At 37.7% G+C, this 25,110-nt stretch overlaps 1 protein-coding gene across 4 annotated transcripts in view; it reads left to right on the top strand.

Annotated features, from left to right (window-relative positions):
• The window catches only part of LOC133658960 (contactin-associated protein-like 5), a 318,220-nt gene that overhangs the window by 10,191 nt on the left and 282,919 nt on the right, over positions 1-25,110 (top strand). The window contains exon 1 of one of the 4 annotated variants that reach the window (XM_062061523.1): positions 24,471-24,489. The exons of the other annotated variants lie outside the window; for them this stretch is intronic. The gene's annotated coding sequence lies outside the window, so the exon portion shown is untranslated. Of the gene's footprint in view, positions 1-24,470; positions 24,490-25,110 lie in introns of those variants that run through there. 4 annotated transcript variants of the gene reach the window in all.

Raw genomic sequence — 25,110 nt, 5'->3', positions numbered from 1 at the left:
GAGTGCACATTATATTTGTGTGCTGTATGTTTAAAAACATGACAAAACCCCACAAGATAACATGAATGTGCAGTAAATGAGTGTTTCCATTGTGAAAACCATGTAGCACACGCAAAAAAATCCTTTTAACAGGGCGGTCGCCACCAGTTATCAATTGTACACGTCTTGCATGTCTTAGTGTATCGCACGCTAATAGTACATATTTATATTTGTGTGCTACATGTTAGCAAAATGCCACAGGTTGGAGCATAATAACATGAATTTGCAGTAAATGAGTGTTTCCCTGGTGAAAACTGTGTAGTACACGCAAAAATCTTACCTAAATAGTGCGGTTAGCACCAGTTATTATTGTACACGCAGTCTTGGTAGCTCATATGCTAATAGTAGACATTATATTTGTGTGCTGTATGTTTAAAAACATGACAAAACCCCACAAGATAACATGAATGTGCAGTAAATGAGTGTTTCCATTGTGAAAACCATGTAGCACACGCAAAAAAATCCTTTTAACAGGGCGGTCGCCACCAGTTATCAATTGTACACGTCTTGCATGTCTTAGTGCACATATGTCAGAGTCAAGGCCCGCGGGCCATATCCGGCCCGCGAGAAGGTTTTTTACGGCCCTTGGGATGATCTTGATTTATTATTAGAACCGGCCCGCAGACCGCAGATCTTTTACACGCACCAAGCGGATGCCGGTCCAAGGTTCCGAAAGGGGGCGAGCGGCCCGCCGGGACGCGCCTGCCGGCCGAAGGGCTGCAGCCCGGCCGTCAGTCGCGGAGCCCGCCGTGCCACGCACGCCAAGGGGGCGGGCCGAAACCTGGCCCCGAGGCCCTGAGACTTCTGCTTTGTTTCCCCAAACCGCGCGTCACCGCCGGGCCCGCACCACCGTCGGGCTGCAGCCCGAGCGTCGGTGGCGGAACCCGTCATGTGCCGCGCGCGCCAAGCGGAGCGGGGGGGTCAAGCGGGCCGAAACCCGCAGGCCACCCCCTCACCACGAGGCCCTGAGACTTCTGCGTTTGACCCCTACGCGCGGCCCGACGGGACGCGCCCGCCGTCAAGCCACGAGGGCCAGCCGTCGGGTCGCGGAGCCCGCCGTGCCACGCGCGCCAAGGGGCGGGCCGAAACCAGCGGGGGGTTTCGGGCACCCAACTCGCCTCCCTCCCACGGAGGGAGGAGGGGGGTTTAATGTGAACATTACTGTGCAATCACATATTTAGAGTTTTTACTCAATTCAAGTTTAAAAGTTAAAGTTTAATATTTGTTTTCACTGCATGTTACTTCTCCTTAAAGGCCTACTGAAACCCACTACTACCGACCACGCAGTCTGATAGTTTATATATCAATGATGAAATCTTAACATTATAACACATGCCAATACGGCCGGGTTAACTTATAAAGTGACATTTTAAATTTGCCGCTAAACTTCCGGTTCGAAACGCCTCTGAGGATGACGTATGCGCGTGACGTAGCCCGACGAACACGGGTATGCCTTCCACATTGAAGCCGATAAGAAAAAGCTCTGTTTTCATTTCATAATTCCACAGTATTCTGGACATCTGTGTTCGTGAATCTGTTTCAATCATGTTCATTGCATTATGGAGAAGGAAGCCAAGCAAGCAAAGAAGAAAGTTGTCGGTGCGAAATGGACGTATTTTTCGAACGTAGTCAGCCACAACAGTACACAGCCGGCGCTTCTTTGTTTACATTCCCGAAAGATGCAGTCAAGATGGAAGAACTCGGATAACAGAGACTCTAACCAGGAGGACTTTTGATTTGGATACACAGACGCCTGTAGAGAACTGGGACAACACAGACTCTTACCAGGATTACTTTGATTTGGATGACAAAGACGCAGACGTGCTACTGTGAGTATGCAGCTTTGGCTTTTTTTTGCGTATGTACGTAACTTTTTTAAAATATATAAGCTTTATGAACCTTGGGTTAGGTGAACGGTCTTTTGGGCTGAGTGATTGTGTGTGTTGATCAGGTGTTTGAATTGTATTGGCGTGTTCTATGGAGCTAGGAGCTAGCAGAGGAGCTAGGAGCTAGCATAACACGTACCGTACCGTAAGTGCGCGTCACGTACGTAACTTTTTAAAAATATATAAGCTTTATGAACCTTGGGTTAGGTGAACGGTCTTTTGGGCTGAGTGATTGTGTGTGTTGATCGGGTGTTTGAATTGTATTGGCGTGTTCTATGGAGCTAGGAGCTAGCAGAGGAGCTAGGAGCTAGCATAACAAACACGCAGGTGTTATTATGCAGGATTAATTTGTGGCATATTAAATATAAGCCTGGTTGTGTTGTGGCTAATAGAGTATATATATGTCTTGTGTTTATTTACTGTTGTAGTCATTCCCAGCTGAATATCAGGTACCGTGAGTATGCAGCCTTGGCTGCTAAACATTCGATAACTTGACCGTATGTGCGCGTCACGTACGTAACTTTTTAAAAATATATAAGCTTTATGAACCTTGGGTTAGGTGAACGGTCTTTTGGGCTGAGTGATTGTGTGTGTTGATCAGGTGTTTGAATTGTATTGGCGTGTTCTATGGAGCTAGGAGCTAGCAGAGGAGCTAGGAGCTAGCATAACAAACACGCAGGTGTTTTTATGCAGGATTAATTTGTGGCATATTAAATATAAGCCTGGTTGTGTTGTGGCTAATAGAGTATATATATGTCTTGTGTTTATTTACTGTTGTAGTCATTCCCAGCTGAATATCAGGTCACCCCCGGCTCTCACAGCATCTTCCCTATCTGAATAGCTTCAACTCCCCACTAGTCCTTCACTTGCACTTTACTCATCCACAAATCTTTCATCCTCGCTCAAATTAATGGGGAAATTGTCGCTTTCTCGGTCCGAATCTCTCTCACTTCATGCGGCCATCATTGTAAACAATAGGGAACTTTGCGTATATGTTCAACTGACTACGTCACGCTACTTCCGGTAGGTGCAAGCCTTTTTTTTATCAGATACCAAAAGTTGCAATCTTTATCGTCGTTGTTCTATACTAAATCCTTTCAGCAAAAATATGGCAATATCGCGAAATGATCAAGTATGACACATAGAATAGATCTGCTATCCCCGTTTAAATAAAAAAAATTCATTTCAGTAGGCCTTTAAACAAAGTGTTGTTTTTGATTTATAGATTTTTGCACTTTATTTTATTGTATTTCAATTTAATTATATTTTAAAAATATTTCAGTTGAGTGGATGATAGAAAATTGCTATTATTGTTTTTTTCTTTGAAGTAAATTTAGCCCACTTTTGCTAAAATAGAAAATATAGGCTACTGATGGTGCCTTGAATACCGGTTTCTTTCATTTAATGTTCATGTTATGGGGATTTTTATATAAAGGAAATTTGTCTTTTGTGTCTGTTGAAAATTAAAGATTACTGACAGAGCCATAAGAAAATATTGCTTTATTTATCTGATCATATTGGAATATATTTGTTAGGTTTTCAGTAGGTTCAATTAGGTTCACTAGACTATATGCGTCATTTAAAAAATTTTCAATGAACATTCGAACAGTCCGGCCCTCGGCTTGTAGCTAAATTTTTTATTTGGCCCTCCGTCCATTTGACTTTGACACCCCTGTCTTAGTGTATCGCACGCTAATAGTACATATTTATATTTGTGTGCTACATGTTAGCAAAATGCCACAGGTTGGAGCATAATAACATGAATTTGCAGTAAATGAGTGTTTCCCTGGTGAAAACTGTGTAGTACACGCAAAAATCTTACCTAAATAGTGCGGTTAGCACCAGTTATTATTGTACACGCAGTCTTGGTAGCTCATATGCTAATAGTAGACATTATATTTGTGTGCTGTATGTTTAAAACCATGACAAAACGCCACAAGATAACATGAATGTGCAGTAAATGAGTGTTTCCATGGTGAAAACCATGTAGCACACGCAAAAAACTCCTTTTAATAGGGCGGTCGCCACCAGTTATCAATTGTACACGTCTTGCACGTCTTGGTGTATCACACGCTAATAGTACATATTTATATTTGTGTGCTACATGTTAGCAAAATGCCACAGGTTGGAGCATAATAACATGAATTTGCAGTAAATGAGTGTTTCCATGGTGAAAACCGTGTAGTACACACAAAAATCTTACCTAAATAGTGCGGTTCGCACCAGTTATTATTGTACACGCAGTCTTGGTAGCTCATATGCTAATAGTAGACATTAGCATACTTGCCAACCTGCTGTTGCGTGGTTGGGGGCGTGGTTAAGAGGGGAAAATATTTAAGCTAGAATTCACCAACTCAAGTATTTCATGTATATATATATATATATATATATATATATATATATATATATATATATATATATATATATATATATATATATATATATATATATATATATATATATATATATATATATATATATATATACGTATGAAATACTTGACTTTCAGTGAATTCTAGCTATATATGTATATATATATTTATTTTATTATACATGTAAATAAAAGAAATACTTGAATTTCAGTGTTCTGGAGGCTATCCAGTAGATGGCAGTATTGTCCTGTTTAAGAGTGTCACAAAATTGCTGTTTACGGCAGAAGAACTGCTTTACGGTAGACTAAACGTGACCGCTGTTGTTGTGTGTTGTTACCGCGCTGGGAGGACGTTAATGAAACTGCCTAACAATAAACCCACATAAGAAACCAAGAACTCGCCCTCGATCATTCTACAGTTATGACGTCATTGGGCAGGCAAGCTGTTTATATTGTGGGAAAGCGGACGTGAGAACAGGCTGTCCCCACTCAGGTCCGCATGGAGCTGGAGGGGGCGTGGCCTCCAGCTCCGGCTGAATACCGGGACTTTGTCGGGAGAAAATTTCTGCCGGGAGGTTATCGGGAGAGGCGCTGAATACCGGGAGGGTTGGCAAGTATGGACATTATATTTGTGTGCTGTATGTTTAAAAACATGACAAAACCCCACATGATAATATGATTGTGCAGTAAATGAGTGTTTCCATGGTGAAAATCGCAAAAATAAAACAACCAACAACCTCCTTTTAATAGGGCGGTCTGCACCAGTTATCAATTGTACCAAAGACTTGGTAGTTACAGCACACACTTTGTCATTGTTTACGCGAGCTGTTTAGCGCCAGGTGTTTGGATCTCAGTAGATCAGGCCCGTCATGCGTCACGCGATACGACAACCGTTGTCTCCGACGCGAGGCTGGCAACGTGACTCCCGGGCGAAGGCAGGAATCTGGCAGGGACTGACCGCCACTCGCTCACCGATGACAGCCGGCTGCTTCTCAAATGTGAGCCGTGATGGCGTCTGACACGTCGGCGGCGTGATGAATCGCCGCGGCGCTCCCCGAGAGCTGCCCCTCGGATTCAGCAGACGCAAAACAACAGAGCGGGGCGGAGGGCGGGTGTGTGTGTGTGTGTGTGTGGGGGGAGTTGACAGTGGACATGCGTCATGTCCTCTTGGCGGCGTTTCCACAATTTTTTGGTGGGCTTTTGCAAAAGCGTGGCAGTGGTGGCAGTGATCAGCGCGGGGGATCATTAACACGCTTTGGACTGACCTTTACTGTAGGAGAAGCCAGAGAGTTTTTAGACGACGTCGTCAATCAATAGTCCCACCCCCCGTTACTGTCCACTCAAGTGGAAATGGATTTCTGTTAGTGGGGCAGAACATGGCCAGGACTTGACGTTTTAGGTAAACACTCAAATACACTTTCACTTTCAGTTTTTCTGGAAATATTTAGTTAGTGATCAATAGGCAGCTACTGTATACACGGGGAAGGGGGAGGGGGAGGGGGAGGTGGGCGGGGTTGCCCGCATCTTGTGGACGACGTGAGTATTTTAGGTTGATGACCATGAATTGTGTTTTGAAGTGCGCAGCGTTATTATATGTGTCAGATGAAGTAGAGGTGCATGTTTTGTAGGGGTGTGATTTTTTTGGGGAAACTAATGATTCGATTCGATTCCTGGGGTCACGATTCAAAATGGATTCTCGGGTCAAACTGATTCTCGCAATATATTATTTGGTGTAATAATTAAAATGGAACTTTTCCAAAACAGGTGACAGGTTGAAAAAAAGGTTGCAATAAGATGGCCTAATATATATATATATATATATATATATATATATATATATATATATATATATATATATATATATATATATATATATATATATATATATATATATATATATATATATATATATATATACATACATACATACATACATATATACCTATATATATTTACAATAAACACAAAAAAAGAAAAATGTATGTCATTGCCATCCAATGTTAATACATGTTTTTAAAAATGTAACTAATTTAATTTCTTATTTTTTGTATTTTAATTTCAAACAAATATTCATTTACAAATGTCAGTATTTATTTTCTAATGTAATTAATAAAACACGTTTAAAAAACATGTAATGGTCAACAAATAATCATTTTTAAAATGCAAAGAATGTTATTCTTATTTTTATTGCCATCATTTTATTTTTTTACTTAATATACTAAAATACATTTAAAATTAAAATTAAATTGAAATAGTGAAATATATATATATATATATATATATATATATATATATATATATATATATATATATATATATATATATATATATATATATATATATATATATATATATATACATACATATATATATATATATACTGTAGGTATATATGTACGTATATATATATATGTATATACTGTAAGTATATACATATATATATACACACATATATATATATATATATACACATATATAGACACTATCGTTCAAAAGTTTGGGGTCACATTGAAATGTCCTTATTTTTGAAGGAAAAGCACTGTACTTTTCAATGAAGATCACTTTAAACTAGTCTTAACTTTAAAGAAATACACTCTATACATTGCTAATGTGGTAAATGACTATTCTAGCTGCAAATGTCTGGTTTTTGGTGTAATATCTACATAGGTGTATAGAGGCCCATTTCCAGTAACTATCACTCCAGTGTTCTAATGGTACAATGTGTTTGCTCATTCAGAAGGCTAATTGATGATTAGAAAACCCTTGTGCAATCATGTTCACACATCTGAAAACAGTTTAGCTCGTTACAGAAGCTACAAAACGGACCTTCCTTAGAGCAGATTGAGTTTCTGGAGCATCACATTTGTGGGGTCAATTAAACGCTCAAAATGGCCAGAAAAAGAGAACTTTCATCTGAAACTCGACAGTCTATTCTTGTTCTTAGAAATGAAGGCTATTCCACAAAATTGTTTGGGTGACCCCAAACTTTTGAACGGTAGTGTATATATATATATATATATATATATATATATATATATATATAAATATATATATATATATATATATATGCACACACATACATACATACATAAATGTATACACACATACAAACATCCATTCATACAAACATACATGCATACATACATACATACATACATACATACAAACATACATACAGTACATACGTAAATGTATACACACATACAAACATCCATCTATCTATACATACATACATAAATTAATAAATGTTTGTAACAAATATCCTCCTTTATTAATGCAGCTGAGATAGGCTCCAGCACCCCCCACGACCCCAAAAGGGACAAGCGGTAGAAAATGGATGGATGGATTTTGAGAAAGAACCAACAGAGCACTCGCTGGTTGCAGCCAAATTGCACTGAAAGAATAAGAATGGATGAAGATAATTGTCAAGGATCAATATTCTTACAGCAAACACAAGTGGAGTATAGGAAGAGGTTCATAAACGTGAGGCATGGCACGTCACATGACCTCCCTAAAGCAGCTAACCATCGATGAAACGCCACGACAAGCGAGCGGCGGCGTGCTCGCCGGCTCCAAACCGCAGCGTGGATAACATCAAAGGGCACAGCAACGGTATCGTGTAACGCGGCGGCATAACCCGGACCCCCGCGTGCTTATCGACCGCGGCCCACCTGATACTCTGTGTGGACCGCCGGGCTCCGGTGGCGGGTGACCTCTGCCCAGCCGGCCGAGGCATCTGCCGACAATTAGCGGCCCCGATTCAAGGAAGTGCGTCGATACCACCCATTCACCAAAACGGGACACGGCGTCTCCGGGAAGCCTCCGGGAGGTTGGACTGAAGGAGCGAACAGTGTGTTCGTCTGCCAAAAACTTGTTCCAGAATGTTCCGCAGCCCGCCTTCTGATACTTTTGACAAACTGAGAGGAGGCAGAAGTATACTGCGGGGGGGCGCAGAGATGAAGATGGCCGCCTGATAGCTCGCTAACGATTAGCTGCAATCACAACAGATGCAACTCTCAGAAGCTCGTTATCTCCAAAGGTTAACGTGCACGTATTTTAATGAGGACGCTAATCAACAACACGGGACACAACATTAGGCACACCTGCACCATCTTAAAAATAGGACAAAAACAAACAATATGACACAGACTGAGGTATTATTAACAATATTCTTTATATTTTCTGCTTTTATTGTTACTTTTTTCTTTATATACAAAGTCAAAGGAAGCGTTTCTCCACATTTCTCTTGATAAACTATATATATTTATATATGTATATATATATATATATATATATATATATATATATATATATATATATATATATATATATATATATATACACACATACATATATATATATATACATACATATATGTATACATACATATATATGTACACATACATACGTATATACCTACATATTTATGTATGTGTGTATGTATATATATATATATATATATATGTATATATATATATATATATATATGTGTTTGTGTGTGTGTATATATATATGTATATCTCAATACATACACATATATATATATTTAATTGCAATTAAAATAAGAATTCAATTTTTTTCATTTTATAAAATTATTATTTTATGACCATTACATTTTTTAAACATGGTTTTAAAAAAATAATGGCATTTAAAAATAAATATTCATTGTCATTTAAAATAAAAAATGAAACTAGTTACATTTTTCAAATTTATTAAGGCATTTTGTTTCATATTTTTAATTAAATCAATTAGAAAACAAATATTTGATAGCAATTAAAATAAGAAATTATATCAGTAAAATTTAAAAAATGTATATTAAATGGCAATTACTGTATAGTATCTGTTCCTTTTTTAAATAATTACAGTAAAAATAATTAGGGACATTGAAAAAATTAATATTTTGATGGCAATTAAAATAAAAAATGAAAATAGTTACATTTAAAAAATTTACTATATGATGGCTATTTTTTATATTTTTAAATAAATAAATTAGAAAACATACAGTGACATTTAAAAAATATTATTTGATGCAATTAAAATAAAATAAAATATTTTTTGTAATTTTTTTTCAAATTTATTAATATTTAATGGCATATACTGCATGTTAATTGTTTGTTTTTTAATAATTACAGTAAGAACAAATAGTGACATTTAAAAATTAATATTTGTTGGCAATTAAAATAACAAATGTGAAGAGATACATTTTAAAATGTACTGATATTAAATGGCAGTTATATTTTTTTCCAGTTTTTAATAATTACATTTGGAAGTAACTAGTGACGTGTAAAAAAAGAATATTTGATGGCAATCAAAATAACAAATTACTTTAGTCACATTTAAAAATATGTTAATATTTAATAGCAATTACTTAATTTAGTCGTATTATTTACATTAAAAGTAGTATTTCACATGTATAGAAATTAGACATATGAAAATGTGTTTAATATTTGATAATGACTGCGTGGGTTCCCTCCGGGTACTCCGGCTTCCTCCCACCTCCAAAGACATGCACCTGTTGATAGGTTGATTGGCAACACTAAATTGGCCCAAGTGTGTGAATGTGAGTGTGAATGTTGTCTGTCTATCTGTGTTGGCCCTGCAATGAGTGGCGACTTGTCCAGGGTGTACCCCGCCTTCCGCCCGAATGCAGCTGAGATAGGCTCCAGCACCCCCTGCGACCCCGACAGGGACGAGCGGTAGAAAATGGATGGATGGACATTTTTAAATGTTTTATTGATTATATAAGAAAAAAATAATGACCGTGAGAAAAAAATTAAATTTCATTTAATTAAAATAAGAAATAACATTTTAAAAATGTATTAATATTAGATGGCAATCACTTTTTTCTCTCTTAATTGCATTAAGAAATATATAGTGACATTTAAAATAAATATTTTAAACCAAAAAAATAAGAAATGTAATTCGTTATACTTGATACAGTCATTAATATTAGATGACAGTAAAACAAACAAAAAAAACAAAAAATTATAATTACATACATAAATAAATAATTTAGGGCAATTAAAATAAGGAATTAAATGAGTTAAATTTTAAAAATGTATTAACATTTGATGCCAATTAATTGCACATTACTTTTTTAATATTAGGTGATATAATTAATTTTATACTTTATTTTTTTGTTTTATGTAGTGTACGTGAATGTCTGTCTATTTGGAGGTTGGAGTCTGCAATAAAGTTTGATGGTGATTTATTACAATATAAATAAAGAAATCATTTAATGATAAAAATAATTTCAAAATGGAACTACAAAGTGTTTACATTTTAAAATGGCTCAATAGGCAATTTGAAATGTATTTTATTATATTAAGATTATTAAAAATATATATATTTGATGGCAATTAAAATTAGAATCAAATGAATATTTAATGACCAATAAAATGTTTTAAACATGTTTTATTTAGAAAAAAAATTACATTCAAAAATGAATATTCGTTGGCAATTGAAATTTAAAAAAAAGAAAATTGGTTACATTTTGAGAATGTATTTTATGATGGCATTTATTTTATTGTTTTCATAATTTTAATTGAATAAATTAGAAAACAAAGTGACTTTTAAAAATAAATACACTTGATGGCAATTAAAAAAACAAATTCAATTAGTTACATTTTAAAAATGTAATAATATTGGATGGCAATTAAATTTTTTAATAATTTTTTTCCCCGTAATAACATTAGCAAAAATATAGTGACATTTAACATGAATATTTGATACCAAATAAAATAAGAAACTTAATTCATTATACTTTTAAATTGATTAATATTGGATGACATTTTTGTTTCGTTTTTAATAATTATATTTGGAAATAAATAATTATATGATTTGATGGCAATTTAAAAAAAAATGACATAATATGTAATATAATGCCTTTTATACTGTATTTTTGTAAATTATTATTTTTGTTTTTATATAATTGTCTATTTGCACGTTGGAGTCTGCAAATAAGTTTGATGGTGAGGAGTATGACCTCATTTACTTTTTAGTTACTACATTGAAAAGTAATTAAAATGAGAAATTAAAATAATTTACACATTTAAATACGTTTAAAATTTGATGGCAATTCACAAAAAAACTGCAAAGCACATTTTTACATTTCACTATTTGATGACAACTAATTTGGGGATTGCAAATAAAGTTACAAAGAACAAAACACTTTTTTACATTACAAAATTAGGGATGAGCATGAAATTATGACAAAGCATTTATATTTAAAGCATTGTGAAATCAAAGATGACCTCAGCGATGACTTCCTTGTGTATGTTTTTCATGGCATTAATATTGAAAATGATTTTATTTCCGCAGTCCAAAATGCGTGTTGCTATTTATAGGACGTACTTACCAACAGCAGTAGCTTGCATGGAAGCACTAATTGATCCCAATCAATAGGTTTGATATAAATAGCCGTATATGAAAGGGCTAACGTGCGGCGTGTTCATGAAATAAATATTGCAGAGTAAAATTAATATTTATGATTCATTATCAAAGGTTGACGACAATTGGACTAATTAACTGCCAAACAATCAGCGCGATACAGAGTTCATGCACTGGCCTTCCAGCAATAAAGAGCATTGGAAGTGTGTAAATATGCCCGGAAGTTTGCTTTGGAGTCATAATGATGATGTCGTTATGAAATTGATGGCGTACGCATGATAATGTTCATAACAAAAAAAAAACCGGTGCAATCATGTGTAAGCGACGTGCTAACACGACAGAGATGAGTGTTGCTATTAAATGAAGGATGCAGCTGCACTCAGAATGAAGTCAGGGTGCGTTAAATGAAATGCAAACGAGCTCGTCGGAGAAGCGCTTTTAACGTTTGGGACCTGAGCAATCAATAAAAGCACTGCACAAAAGTACCGGGAGTGAAGTCACCCTGCTCAGATTCATTTACAACTTCTGTCATTAGGGGTCTGCTGGTATGCAAATGACGGGGTGGGCCCAATCTGTTGCGGTTTACACATGTCAACAATTCAATCATCACCATCTCGCAGATTCGTACAGCAGGAAGGGGATTCTTATGGGCCCCGTTTGTGGAGGTTTACCAGACACATGAAACGTGACAAATTAGGAGGATGCACTATGCACACACACGGCAGTGGAGTGTTGAATATTTAAATGTGTTTCGTGGCAATTCCAACTATGTAGAAAGGCGCTTTCCATAATTTTCAGCAGACTGCATTGCAACATTATATAAATCCCCCCCCACCCCGTCTTCCTCATATATATATATATATATATATATATATATATATATATATATATATATATATATATATATATATATATATATATATATATATATATATATATATATATATATATATATATACACACACACATTTCAGGCCAAAAGTTTGGACACACCTTCTCATTCAATGCGTTGTCTTTATTTTCATGACTATTTACATTGTAGATTGTCACTGAAGGCATCAAAACTATGACACCTGTGAAGTGAAAACCATTTCAGGTGACCACCGTTGGAAGCTCATCGAGAGAATGCCAAGAGTGTGTGTGAAAAAGTAATCAGAGCAAAGGGTGGCTATTTAGAAGAAACCAGAATATAAAACATGTTTTCAGTTATTTCACATTTTTTTGTTCAGTACATAACTCCACATGTGTTCATTCATAGTTTTGATGCCTTCAGTGACAATCTAGTCATGAAAATAAAGAAAACGCATTAAATGAGGAGAAGGTGTGTATTGTATGGTGTGTTTATATATATATATATATATATATATATATATATATATATATATATATATATATATATATATATATATATATATATATATATATATAGTCGAGGTTACTGTGGTTTATCCGTTATACAGTGCTCAATACCGGCGTAGAGCGGAATATAACATGGGGGCTATTTCATCCCTACAAGCCTGAAAACCCCCTGAAGAGCAGGGAAACCTGCGAAACAGGCTTGTAGGGATGAAATAGCCTTCATGTTTTTTCCTGACCTAACGTGTATATATATACTGTATATATATATCAGTGGCGTGCAGTCACTAGAGGCAGAGGAAGCGGGGCCTCACCTGCCATCATGGAAAAAAAAAGAAAAAGAAAAAGAAAAAAAAAATAATTAAATTGTTATATGTATCCAGTGATTATACTAAAGTTATTTTCCATTTAACTTCACCAGTTTTAGATTATTTTTATTTTTATTTTCACATTTGCCGTTCAAATACTGAGAAGAGACGGTGCGGTGATCAGCAGCCAGTTGAGGCACTTGTGCCTCACCATGAACTGCTGGCCTGCTGTGCAGTGACACCGTATTGCTAAATGAATTATATTATACATTTCCATAGTTTAGTTAGCTGAGGTATATAATGTACAGTGTATTTTGTCAACAACTGTATGTGTGTAACGTATTTTTAGTGCTGAGCGATCATAAATCTGCTGCGGAGACACACTGTGGGAGGCTCGTCTCATAACCCCGCCTCCTGGTGCCAAGCACCTCCGCCGCAGAATGCACTGCCCGACGGGAGCACCGCGGCCACACCAACCAAAGCCCACACCCAAACCCTCCACGTGCAAGACCGAATCCACCCAAAAAAAGCCACTTAACAAGAAGCCAAAAAGTGCAAAAACAACAATGCTCGCGCTGCAGGAGCCGCGAACGACCGCAGGGACACAACATTAGGTACACCTGCACTGCAGGTTCATATGTTTGTAAATCTGACTGTGATGATGCAGTCGTGCCTCACCAGACATTAACCTCACCGCATGCCATTGATATATATATATATATATATATATATATATATATATATATATATATATATATATATATATATATATAGATAGATAGATAGAGGTGTAGTCACCTAAAAATGGTTTTCACTTCACAGGTGTGCCTTATCAGGGTTGATTAGTGGAGTTTATTGCTTTATCAAGGGGGTTGGGACCACCAGTTGTGTTGGGAATGAGAAGGTGTGTCCTAACTTTTGGCCTGTACTGTATGTACAGTATGTATGTGTGTATATAGGTATGTATGTTTGTAAGTATTTATGGATGTATGTATATATGTATGTATGTACAAACCCCGTTTCCATATGAGTTGGGAAATTGTGTTAGATGTAATTATAAACGGAATACACTGATTTGCAAATCATTTTCAACCCATATTCAGTTGAATATGCTACAAGACAACATATTTAATGTTCAAACTGATAAAAAAAATGTTTTTTGCAAATAATCATTAACTTTAGAATTTGATGCCAGCAACACGTGACAAAGAAGTTGGGAAAGGTGTCAATAAATACTGATAAAGTTGAGGAATGCTCATCAAACACTTATTTGGAGCATCCCACAGGTGAACAGGCAAATTGGGAACAGGTGGGTGCCATGATTGGGTATAAAAGTAGATTCCATGAAATACTCAGTCATTCACAAACAAGGATGGGGCGAGGGTCACCACTTTGTCAACAAATGTGTGAGCAAATTTTTGAACAGTTTAAGAAAAACCTTTCTCAACCAGCTATTGCAAGGAATTTAGGGATTTCACCATCTACGGTCTGTAATATCATCAAAGGGTTCAGAGAATCTGGAGAAATCACTGCACGTAAGCAGCTAAGCCCCTGACTTTCAATCCCTCAGGCTGTACTGCATCAACAAGCGACATCAGTGTGTAAAGGATATCACCACATGGGCTCAGGAACACTTCAGAAACCCACTGTCAGTAACTACAGTTGGTCGCTACATTTGTAAGTGCAAGTTAAAACTCTCCTATGCAAGGCGAAAACCGTTTATCAACAACACCCCGAAACGCCGTCGGCTTCGCTGGGTCTGAGCTCATCAATCACATGTTATTATTATTGTGACAGATACTACATTACATATATACTTGCATTGTGTACATAAAACATAGATTTTTTTTTTCATGCTTTATAGGCAGAGTAACTGACTCTTGCTAGAGTTTATTTACAAGTTAGAATGCATAAAAAAGAAAAACACCTGTGTTCTCGCCTTACATAAGGATTGTGAACGATAGGCAAAAAAAAAGACCAAAACATGGCCGCCATGTTATTATGAATGTGACAGATACTACATTACATGTATACTTGCAGCGTGTACATAAAACAGTGATGTTTTTTTTAAAGTGCATTATATGCAGAATAGATCAAATCAAATGATCTGTATTGTTAGCTGACTCTTGCTAGAGTTTATTTACGAGTTAGAATGCATTAAAAAAAAAAGTGTTCTTGTCTTGTTTGATGCTTAAAATTAGCAAAATATGTAAACAATCACATGTTATTATGAATGTGACAGATACTACATTACATGTATACTTGTGGCGTGTACATAAAACATTGACCTTTTTTTTTAAAGTGCATTATAGGCAGTTAGATTAAATCACATTACCTGTATTGATAGCTGACTCTTGCTAGAGTTTATTTACGAGTTAGAATGCAAGAAAAAGAAAAACATATGTGTCCTTGTCTTCTCTGATGGTTAAAATGAGCAAAATACGTAAACAATCACATGTTATTATGAATGTGACGGATACTACATTACATGTATATTTGCAGTGTGTACATAAAACATTGATGTTTTTTTAAGTGCATTATAGGTAGAATAAATCAAATCTCAATACCTGTGTTGTTAGCTGACTCTTGCTAGAGTTTATTTACGAGTTAGAATGCATACAAAAAGAAAAACATGTGTCCTTGTTTTGTCTGATGCTTAAAATGAGCAAAATACATAAACAATCACATGTTATTATGAATGTGACAGATACTACATTACATGTATACTTACAGCGTGTCCATAAAACGTTGATGTTTTTTTAAGAGCATTATTGGCAGAATATGAGGTGGCGACTTGTCCAGGGTGTACCGCGCCTACCGCCCGAATGCAGCTGAGATAGACTGCAGCACCCCCCGCGACCCTGAAAGGGACAAGCGGTAGAGAATGGATGGATGGATAGATTGAATCACATTACCTGTGTTGTTAGCTGACTCTTGCTAGAGTTTATTTACGAGTTAGAAAGCAAGAAAAAGAAAAACATATGTGTCCTTCTCTTGTCTGATGCTTAAAATGAGCAAAATACATAAACAATCACATGTTATTATGAATGTGACGGATACTACATTACATGTATACTTGCATTGTGTACATAAAACATTGATGAAGGTTTTTTTTAAGATGCATTTTAGGCAGAATAGATCAAATTACGTTACCTCTATTGTTAGCTGACTCTTGCTAGAGTTTATTTACGAGTTAGAAAGCAAGAAAAAAAAAACATGTGTCCTTGTCTTGTCTGATGCTTAAAATGAGCAAAATGCGTAAACAATCACATGTTATTATGAATGTGACAGATACTACATTACATGTATACTTGCATCGTGTACATAAAATATTGATGAAGGTTTTTTTTAAGGTGCATTATAGGCAGAATAGATCAAATTACATTACCTCTATTGTTAGCTGACTCTTGCTAGTTTATTTACGAGTTAGAAAGCAAGAAAAAGAAAAACATATGTGTCCTTCTCTTGTCTGATGCTTAAAATGAGCAAAATACATAAACAATCACATGTTATTATGAATGTGACAGATACTACATTACATGTATACTTTCATTGTGTACATAAAACATTGATGGAGGTTTTTTTAGGTGCGTTATAGGCAGAAGAGATCAAATTACCTCTATTGTTAGCTGACTCTTGCTAATGTTTATTTACGAGTTAGACTGCATAAAAAAAGAAAAACATGTGTCCTTGTCTGATGCTTAATATGAGCAAAATATGTAAACATCCATCCATCCATCCATTTTCTACCGCTTGTCCCTTTCGAGGTTGCGTACATCACATGTTAAAACACGCCACATAGCAACATGCTAATCGCTGTGCCGTCTTAAAAGGCGCTAATTGTGCGATCATTTTCATAGTGGTCCCGTAACAGAAGGATCCAGCCAGAGAAAGTGTAAAAGCCGGTGTTTGTTTCAGTCCTGGTCTCCTGGGCTTTGCAACATGATGCAGAGAAGAAAAGAAGCAGCATATCTGCGGGTCACTTAGAGGTTATTGTTATTTCCTCGGTTCAATAAAAGAGTGGGGAAAAAAAATGCCTTGGAGCCAACTTTATGATTGCACCTGTGCATTTAAGACACACAATTGATCCGCCGAGTGCCGAGGATTAGCCCGCGCTGCCTCGCTACCGGCCCGTCTCTATTTTTACTCCACTTTTTATGCTCTCAAACTGTTTCCGGGGACTCGATATCTGCGTGGAAAGCCGCGCTTCCTCGTGCATCTCCCCGAGAGCGCGGTGGCGCTTTGATTGGGCGCTGAAATATTCATCCTACGTGGGCAACCAGAAGGAGAAGCGTGGACTCTCAGGGCAGTGCGGTGGCGAGGAGAGCGGCGTGACGGATGCTCCGCGAGCACTTCACGCTCGCCGCAATTAAAGCCGGCGAGTGGGCCGGTGCTTCAGATGCAACGATGGGGGGGGGATAAAAATGTTGACACTTTCACACGATGGTTATTAGAGACGTGCGTGGGAACATATTTGCAGTGCAAAATAAGGGTCATTTTGAGGTGTGCAGGTCAGAGGTCAGAGGTCACTGCTGCCTGTTTTGTTTTTTTGACTTGATAGAAAACCAATGGACTGAAGACGGTCCCTTGAGGAACTCCAGAAGTCAGCGTCTGACTGATTGGTGTTACTTTGGACGACTGCTGTAAAATCATGCACATGATTCTGATCCGATGTTGATATCGGACATCGGTCTGATATAAGTATTAAAAAAAAAATATATCAATGATATGGGCTTTCATGTAAAAGGTCTGATATCATGTGCAATACGAGCAGTCCTGCAGCCTGTTTATTTGTGTGTGATATCATGTGCAATACGAGCAGTCCTGCAGCCTGTTTAGTTGTGTGTGATATCATGTGCGATACGAGCAGTCCTGCAGCCTGTTTAGTTGTGTGTGATATCATGTGCGATACAAGCAGTCCAGCAGCCTGTTTACTTGCGTGTGACATCATGTGCGATACTAGCAGTCCTGCAGCCTGTTTATTTGCGTGTGATATGTGCAATACGAGCAGTCCTGCAGCCGGTTTAGTTGTGTGTGATATCATGTGCGATACAGGCAGTCCTGCAGCGTGCTTAGTTGTGTATATCATGTTGCGACACAAGGAGTCCTGCAGCGTGTTTGCTTGCGTGTGGTATCATGTGCGATACAAACAGTGCTATAGCGTGTTGACTTGTGTATAATATGATGTGCGATACAAGCAGTGCTACAGCGTGTTTACTTGTGTGTGATATCACGTGCAACACAAGCAGTCCTGCAGCGTGTTTGGTTATATGTGATATCATGTGCGATACAAGCGGTCCAGCAGCCTGTTTTCTTGCGTGTGATATCATGTGCAATACAAGCAGTCCTGCAGCCTGTTTATTTGTGTGTGATATACTGTGCAATACGAGCAGTCCTGCAGCCTGTTTAGTTGTGTGTGATATCATGTGCGATACAAGCAGTCCAGCAGCCTGTTTTCTTGCGTGTGATATCATGTGCAATACAAGCAGTCCTGCAGCCTGTTTATTTGTGTGTGATATACTGTGCAATACGAGCAGTCCTCCAGCCTGTTTAGTTGTGTGTGATATCATGTGCGATACAAGCAGTCCAGCAGCCTGTTTACTTGCGTGTGACATCATGTGCGATACTAGCAGTCCTGCAGCCTGTTTATTTGCGTGTGATATGTGCAATACGAGCAGTCCTGCAGCCTGTTTAGTTGTGTGTGATATCATGTGCGATACAGGCAGTCCTGCAGCGTGCTTAGTTGTGTATATCATGTTGCGACACAAGGAGTCCTGCAGCGTGTTTGCTTGCGTGTGATATCATGTGCGATACAAACAGTGCTATAGCGTGTTGACTTGTGTATAATATGATGTGCGATACAAGCAGTGCTACAGCGTGTTTACTTGTGTGTGATATCACGTGCAACACAAGCAGTCCTGCAGCGTGTTTGGTTATATGTGATATCATGTGCGATACAAGCGGTCCAGCAGCCTGTTTTCTTGCGTGTGATATCATGTGCAATACAAGCAGTCCTGCAGCCTGTTTATTTGTGTGTGATATACTGTGCAATACGAGCAGTCCTGCAGCCTGTTTAGTTGTGTGTGATATCATGTGCGATACAAGCAGTCCAGCAGCCTGTTTTCTTGCGTGTGATATCATGTGCAATACAAGCAGTCCTGCAGCCTGTTTATTTGTGTGTGATATACTGTGCAATACGAGCAGTCCTGCAGCCTGTTTAGTTGTGTGTGATATCATGTGCGATACAAGCAGTCCTGCAGCGTGTTTACTTGTGTGTGATATAATGTGCGATACAAGCAGTCCTGCAGCCTGTTTATTTGTGTGTGATATACTGTGCAATACGAGCAGTCCTGCAGCCTGTTTAGTTGTGTGTGATATCATGTGCGATACAAGCAGTCCTGCAGCGTGTTTACTTGTGTGTGATATCATGTGCGATACAAGCAGTCCTGCAGCGTGTTTACTTGTGTGTGATATCACGTGCAACACAAGCAGTCCTGCAGCGTGTTTAGTTATATGTGATATCATGTGCGATACAAGTGGTCCTGCAGCGTGTTTGGTTGTGTGTGATATCATGTGCGATACAAGCAGTGCTACAGCGTGTTTACTTGTGTGTTATATCACAAGCAGTCCTGCAGCGTGTTTGCTTGCGTGTGATATCATGTGCGATGCAAGCAGTGCTACAGCGTGTTTACTGGTGTGTGATATCATGTGTGACACAAGCGGATCTGCAGCGTGTTTGCTTGTGTATGATATCATGTTGCGACACAAGCGGTTCGGCACCGTGTTTGCTTGTGTGTGATATCATGTGCGACACAAGCGGATCTGCAGCGTGTTTGCTTGTGTATGATATCATGTTGCGACACAAGCGGTTCGTCAGCGTGTTTGCTTGTGTATGATATCATGTTGTGACACAAGCGGTTCGTCAGCGTGTTTGCTTGTGTATGATATCATGTTGCGACACAAGCGGTTCGGCGCCGTTTTTGCTTGTGTGTGATATCATGTGCGATGCAAGCGGATCTGCAGCGTGTTTGCTTGTGTGTGATATCATGTTGCGGCACAAGCGGTTCTGCAGCGTGTTCGCTTATGTGTGATATCATGTGCGATACAGCGGTACCAAAACACTGTCATTGAAGTTTACGTGCATCGCTGCTCGGTCGGTCAGTGCCAGAAAAAGAACCAGATTCAGCACCCATCCCTAGTGAACGTACAGGACTTGTATTGCATTCATCAACAAATCTTCATGTTGTTTATTGACACCTTCTTCCTGTTGTCCTTCTTGCGACCAATAGGAGAAGAGAATGGTCTAATTGTTGTTGTGATGCATTCTGGTGTGCACAGGAAGTGAAGCGATTCAATTCCTGCTTCCTGTTTACCCAGGTCTCCCACTTGAGCATTGGAAACGAGCGTGCCAACTACCGAGCTAAAAGCCCGAGTTGTCGACCCGGTAACCCAGGGGTGTCCAAACTTTTTCCAATGAGGGCCAAACACGGAAAAATGAAAGCCTGCGGGGGCCATTTTGATATTTTTCATTTTCAAACCATAACAAAATATATGGATTTTTTTTTTTTTTTTTTACCTTTAGGGCTCCTGGGGACCATAAAGGGTCTAAGTCATTAAAATGTTAAAAACCATTTAAATTATTATTTATTTATTTTTATTTAACGCTTACAGTAAATCTCTACAGTATATCAACTTCAGGTTGGTATAAAGTTAAAAGAACCCAAAAAGGGTTTTATGCCTTTTCTGTCAAAGACAACTTTGTTTTTTATAATAAAACTGAAATATGCAGTATTTCCCCCACTGCCCAAAACATTCAGAAAGCAATGTTTGATGTGAAGTACTTAGAGCCTTAAAAAGATCAATAATGCAGGACACCATTGATTTTAATTCATTATTATTTTTGAATAATCGCAGTGAAAAGATAAATAAAATCCCATTAAATATATTGGGGATCCAAAAGGTGCACCATTCATAAAGTGATACATTTTTATGTTATTTTTTTAACTTTCAACACTTAAGTTACAAGATCAACTTCATATATATCTGTCGATTTTACGTTTGAACTATTATTTTGTTTGTTTTATGCTCTTTTGTCAAAGAAAATGTTGATGTGTTTGTATGGCAACCACACAATATGTTGTGCAATATTTTCCACATAAAACATTTTAAAGTGAAATATTTGAAATAATTGGAGCCTTGAATAGGTCAATAATTCATTATAACATTCATTATTTAATTTTTTTTTGAGCAATGGCAAAAAAAGAAAAATAAAGATAGACAAAAGAAAAAAAACAGCCTGCGTGGTAGCTTTGTGTCAACCTTGCAACTTTTTCTAGTTAAATGTCACCTCATTCCACTTTTTTTAATGTTTTTTTTATTTTTGCAATGGCATTTCCAGAATGTGTGGCGGGCCGGTAAAGATTTTATGACCTATATTGAGATTGTATGACCTATATTGAGTAAAACATGTTTGAAACTAGAATATCAAGTGTTGCAAAGCTGTGTCATTAACACTCACAAGTATAAAACTACTTTTTTATAGTAATAATTTCTTATTTCAAGCATGAAAAAAAAAATCATGACTTTGACACAATTGTGTCCCATAATTAAAACAGATGGACTTTGCTGTTTTATTTTCAATGAAACAATAGAACATACGTACTCATAAAGTAGTACAGTTGGCACAGTACAGTAAACGAACAGTTAATATTTAAACATTTAACATGTGACATTTCTAACTATTTTGAACAGAAATAGTTCATGCACATTCAAATTAATTCTTCAAAATTACAATTAAAAATGTTTTGGCCGGGGGCCGGGCTGTATATATGCGCACTAATTTACTGAAAGAGCACGCACTTAATGCGATGATGTCATGTTATCGATGGAAAAATGCCTTTTTAGACAATATGATTTGCCTGAGCGGCAAGGAGACCCCGAGAGTAACAAGTCTTGTTGCCTTTCCATTAAGAACAATACGTGTGTTTTTAGTATAAGTTTGCTGGTTTCAAGAAATGTAATGCCAAGCGCATATCATTATGTCAAGATAATGGCACTAGCATTTACTTAATTTAAGAATATTTTTCAACATATTGAGCAAAAAGGTCTCTTTTTTTTTCTACCAAGAAAAGTGCACTTGTTATTAGTGAGAATATACTTATTTTAAGGTATTTTTGGGTTCATTGAAGTTAGCTAATTTTACTTGTTTTAGAAAGTCTTGACAAGCCAAATTTTCTTGTTCTGTTAGCAGATAATTTTGCTTAGTTCAAATAAAATACCCCTAATTTTTGTAATTTTTTTTCTTGTTTTTGAACACTGACTTTTTGCAGCGCAGCACTGCTCTTAAAGGCCTACTGAAATGATTTTTTTTTATTTAAACGGGAATAGAAGATCCATTCTATGTGTCATACTTGATCATTTCGCGATATTGCCATATTTTTGCTGAAAGGATTTAGTAGAGAAAATCGACGATAAAGTTCGCAACTTTTGCTCGCTGATAAAAAAAAGCCTTGCCTGTACCGGAAGTAGCGTGACGTCACAGGAGCTAGTATTCCTCACAATTCCCCGTTGTTTACAATGGAGCGAGAGAGATTCGGAGCGACAAAGCGACGATTACCCCATTAATTTGAGCGAGGATGAAAGATTCGTAGATGAGGAACGTTACAGTGAATGACTAGAGAGGCAGTGATGGACGTATCTTTTTTCGCTCTGACCGTAACTTAGGTACAAGCTGGCTCATTGGATTCCACACTCTCTCCTTTTTCTATTGTGGATCACAGATTTGTATTTTAAACCACCTCGGATACTATATCCTCTTGAAAATGAGAGTCGAGCACGCGAAATGGACATTTAAAGTGACTTTTATCCCCACGACAATACATCGGTGACACACTTAGCTACTGAGCTAACGTGATAGCATCGTTCTCAAATGAAGATAGAAACAAAAGAAATAAACCCCTGACTGGAAGGATAGACAGAAGATCAACAATACTATTAAACCATGGACATGTAACTACACGGTTAAAAATTCTCAGCCTGGTAAGGCTTAACAATGCTGTTGCTAACGACGCTAAGGCTAATTTAGCAACTTAGCAGCCGGACCTCACAGAACTATGATAAAAACATTAGCGCTCCACCTACGCCAGCCAGCCCTCATCTTCCCATCAACAGCCGTGCTCACCTGCGTTCCAGCGATCAACGGCGCGACGAAGGACTTCATCCGTGGGTTTGGCGGCAAGCATCGGCTAGGCGTAGTAAGTAGTCCTTGTTGTGTTGCTGTAAGTATTGTACTTAGCCGCTAATACACCGATCGATCCCACTTACAACGTTCTTCTTTGCAGCCTCCATTGTTCATTAAACAAATTGCAAAAGATTCACCAACACAGATGTCCAGAATACTGTGGAATTTTGTCGAAGAAAACAAGAGGTTTTTATATCGGGTCAGATGGGGTACAACCACTTCCGTGGATTTTGTGACGTCACGCGCATAAATCATATCCAAAGGAGTTTTTCAACCGGAAGTGTGGCGGGAATTTTAAAATTGCACTTTATAAGTTAACCCGGCCGTATTGGCATGTGTTTCAATGTTAAGATTTCATCATTGATATATAAACTATCAGACTGCGTGGTCGGTAGTAGAGGCTTTCAGTAGGCCTTTAAGGTGGTCGGGGAGTCAAGTTTACCAACGATACAACTTTGAAGTTTTGGGAGGAGGTTTTGAGGTTTGTCACCGGACTTCATTTGCTTACAAGATTTCCCCGAAGCTGGCGTTGAAAATCTCGGGTCAGCTTCAGAGGAATTAAAATCTGCGAGGAGCAGCTTTTTGCAGACAAATCGCCCTCCTTCCGTAAGTCCTTGTGATCCCGTGTTTGGCAGACCACCCTGCCGTCTGCAGATTGGGGAGCTCTGGAACGCACACAAATAACCTCTTCCTGGTGGGGGTGGGTCGGGCTTTGATGGTATCTCCCGCAGCGTGGTCGTTAAAACAAACGCAGATAAAGACGTCGGGCGAGATATAGACGAGCGAGGCGAGCGTCTCCTACTTGGACGGTTCGCACGATAGACGTGAAAAGTACTGCGGGTTCGACGCCAGCAAATCACCGTGGAGCTCGCGGACACCTTGAAGGATGTATCGACTCAGGTCAGCTAATAGAGCCCAGAGTGCAAATGTTACTCAGATAACGACGGGCTGTAAAATGCTGCGTTTGAGAGCGCTGGGAATTATCACTACTGAGGCTTGAAAGTGTTTACAGGGGAGAACTGCACTTTTTGGGGGGGAATTGTGCCTATCGTTCACAATCCTTGTAAGAGACAAGAACACACGTTTTACTTTTTTATGTATTCTAGCTCGTAAATAAACTCTAGCAAGAGTCAGCTAACAACACAGGTATTGAGATTTGATCTATTCTGCCTATAAGGCACTTAAAAAAAAACATCACTGTTTTATGTACACACTGCAAGTATACATGTAATGTAGTATCCATCACATTCATAATAACATGTGATTGTTTACATATTTTGCTCATTTTAACCATCAGACAAGACACGGGCACATATGTTTTTCTTTTTCTTGCATTCTAACTCGTAAATAAACTTTAGCAAGAGTCAGCTAACAAAACAAGCAATGTGATTCAGTTTATTCTGCCTATAATGCACTTAAAACAAAACATCAATGTTTTATGTACATGCTGTAAGTATACGTGTAATGTAGTATCTGTCACATTCATAATAACATGTGATTATTTACGTATTTTGCTAGGGA

The sequence above is a fragment of the Entelurus aequoreus genome, linkage group LG10 (genome assembly GCF_033978785.1).
Source record: "Entelurus aequoreus isolate RoL-2023_Sb linkage group LG10, RoL_Eaeq_v1.1, whole genome shotgun sequence".
NCBI classification, from domain to species: Eukaryota; Metazoa; Chordata; class Actinopteri; order Syngnathiformes; family Syngnathidae; genus Entelurus; species Entelurus aequoreus.
Note: the sequence above shows the minus strand (reverse complement) of the source record. Positions and strands in the feature narration are given on the sequence as shown.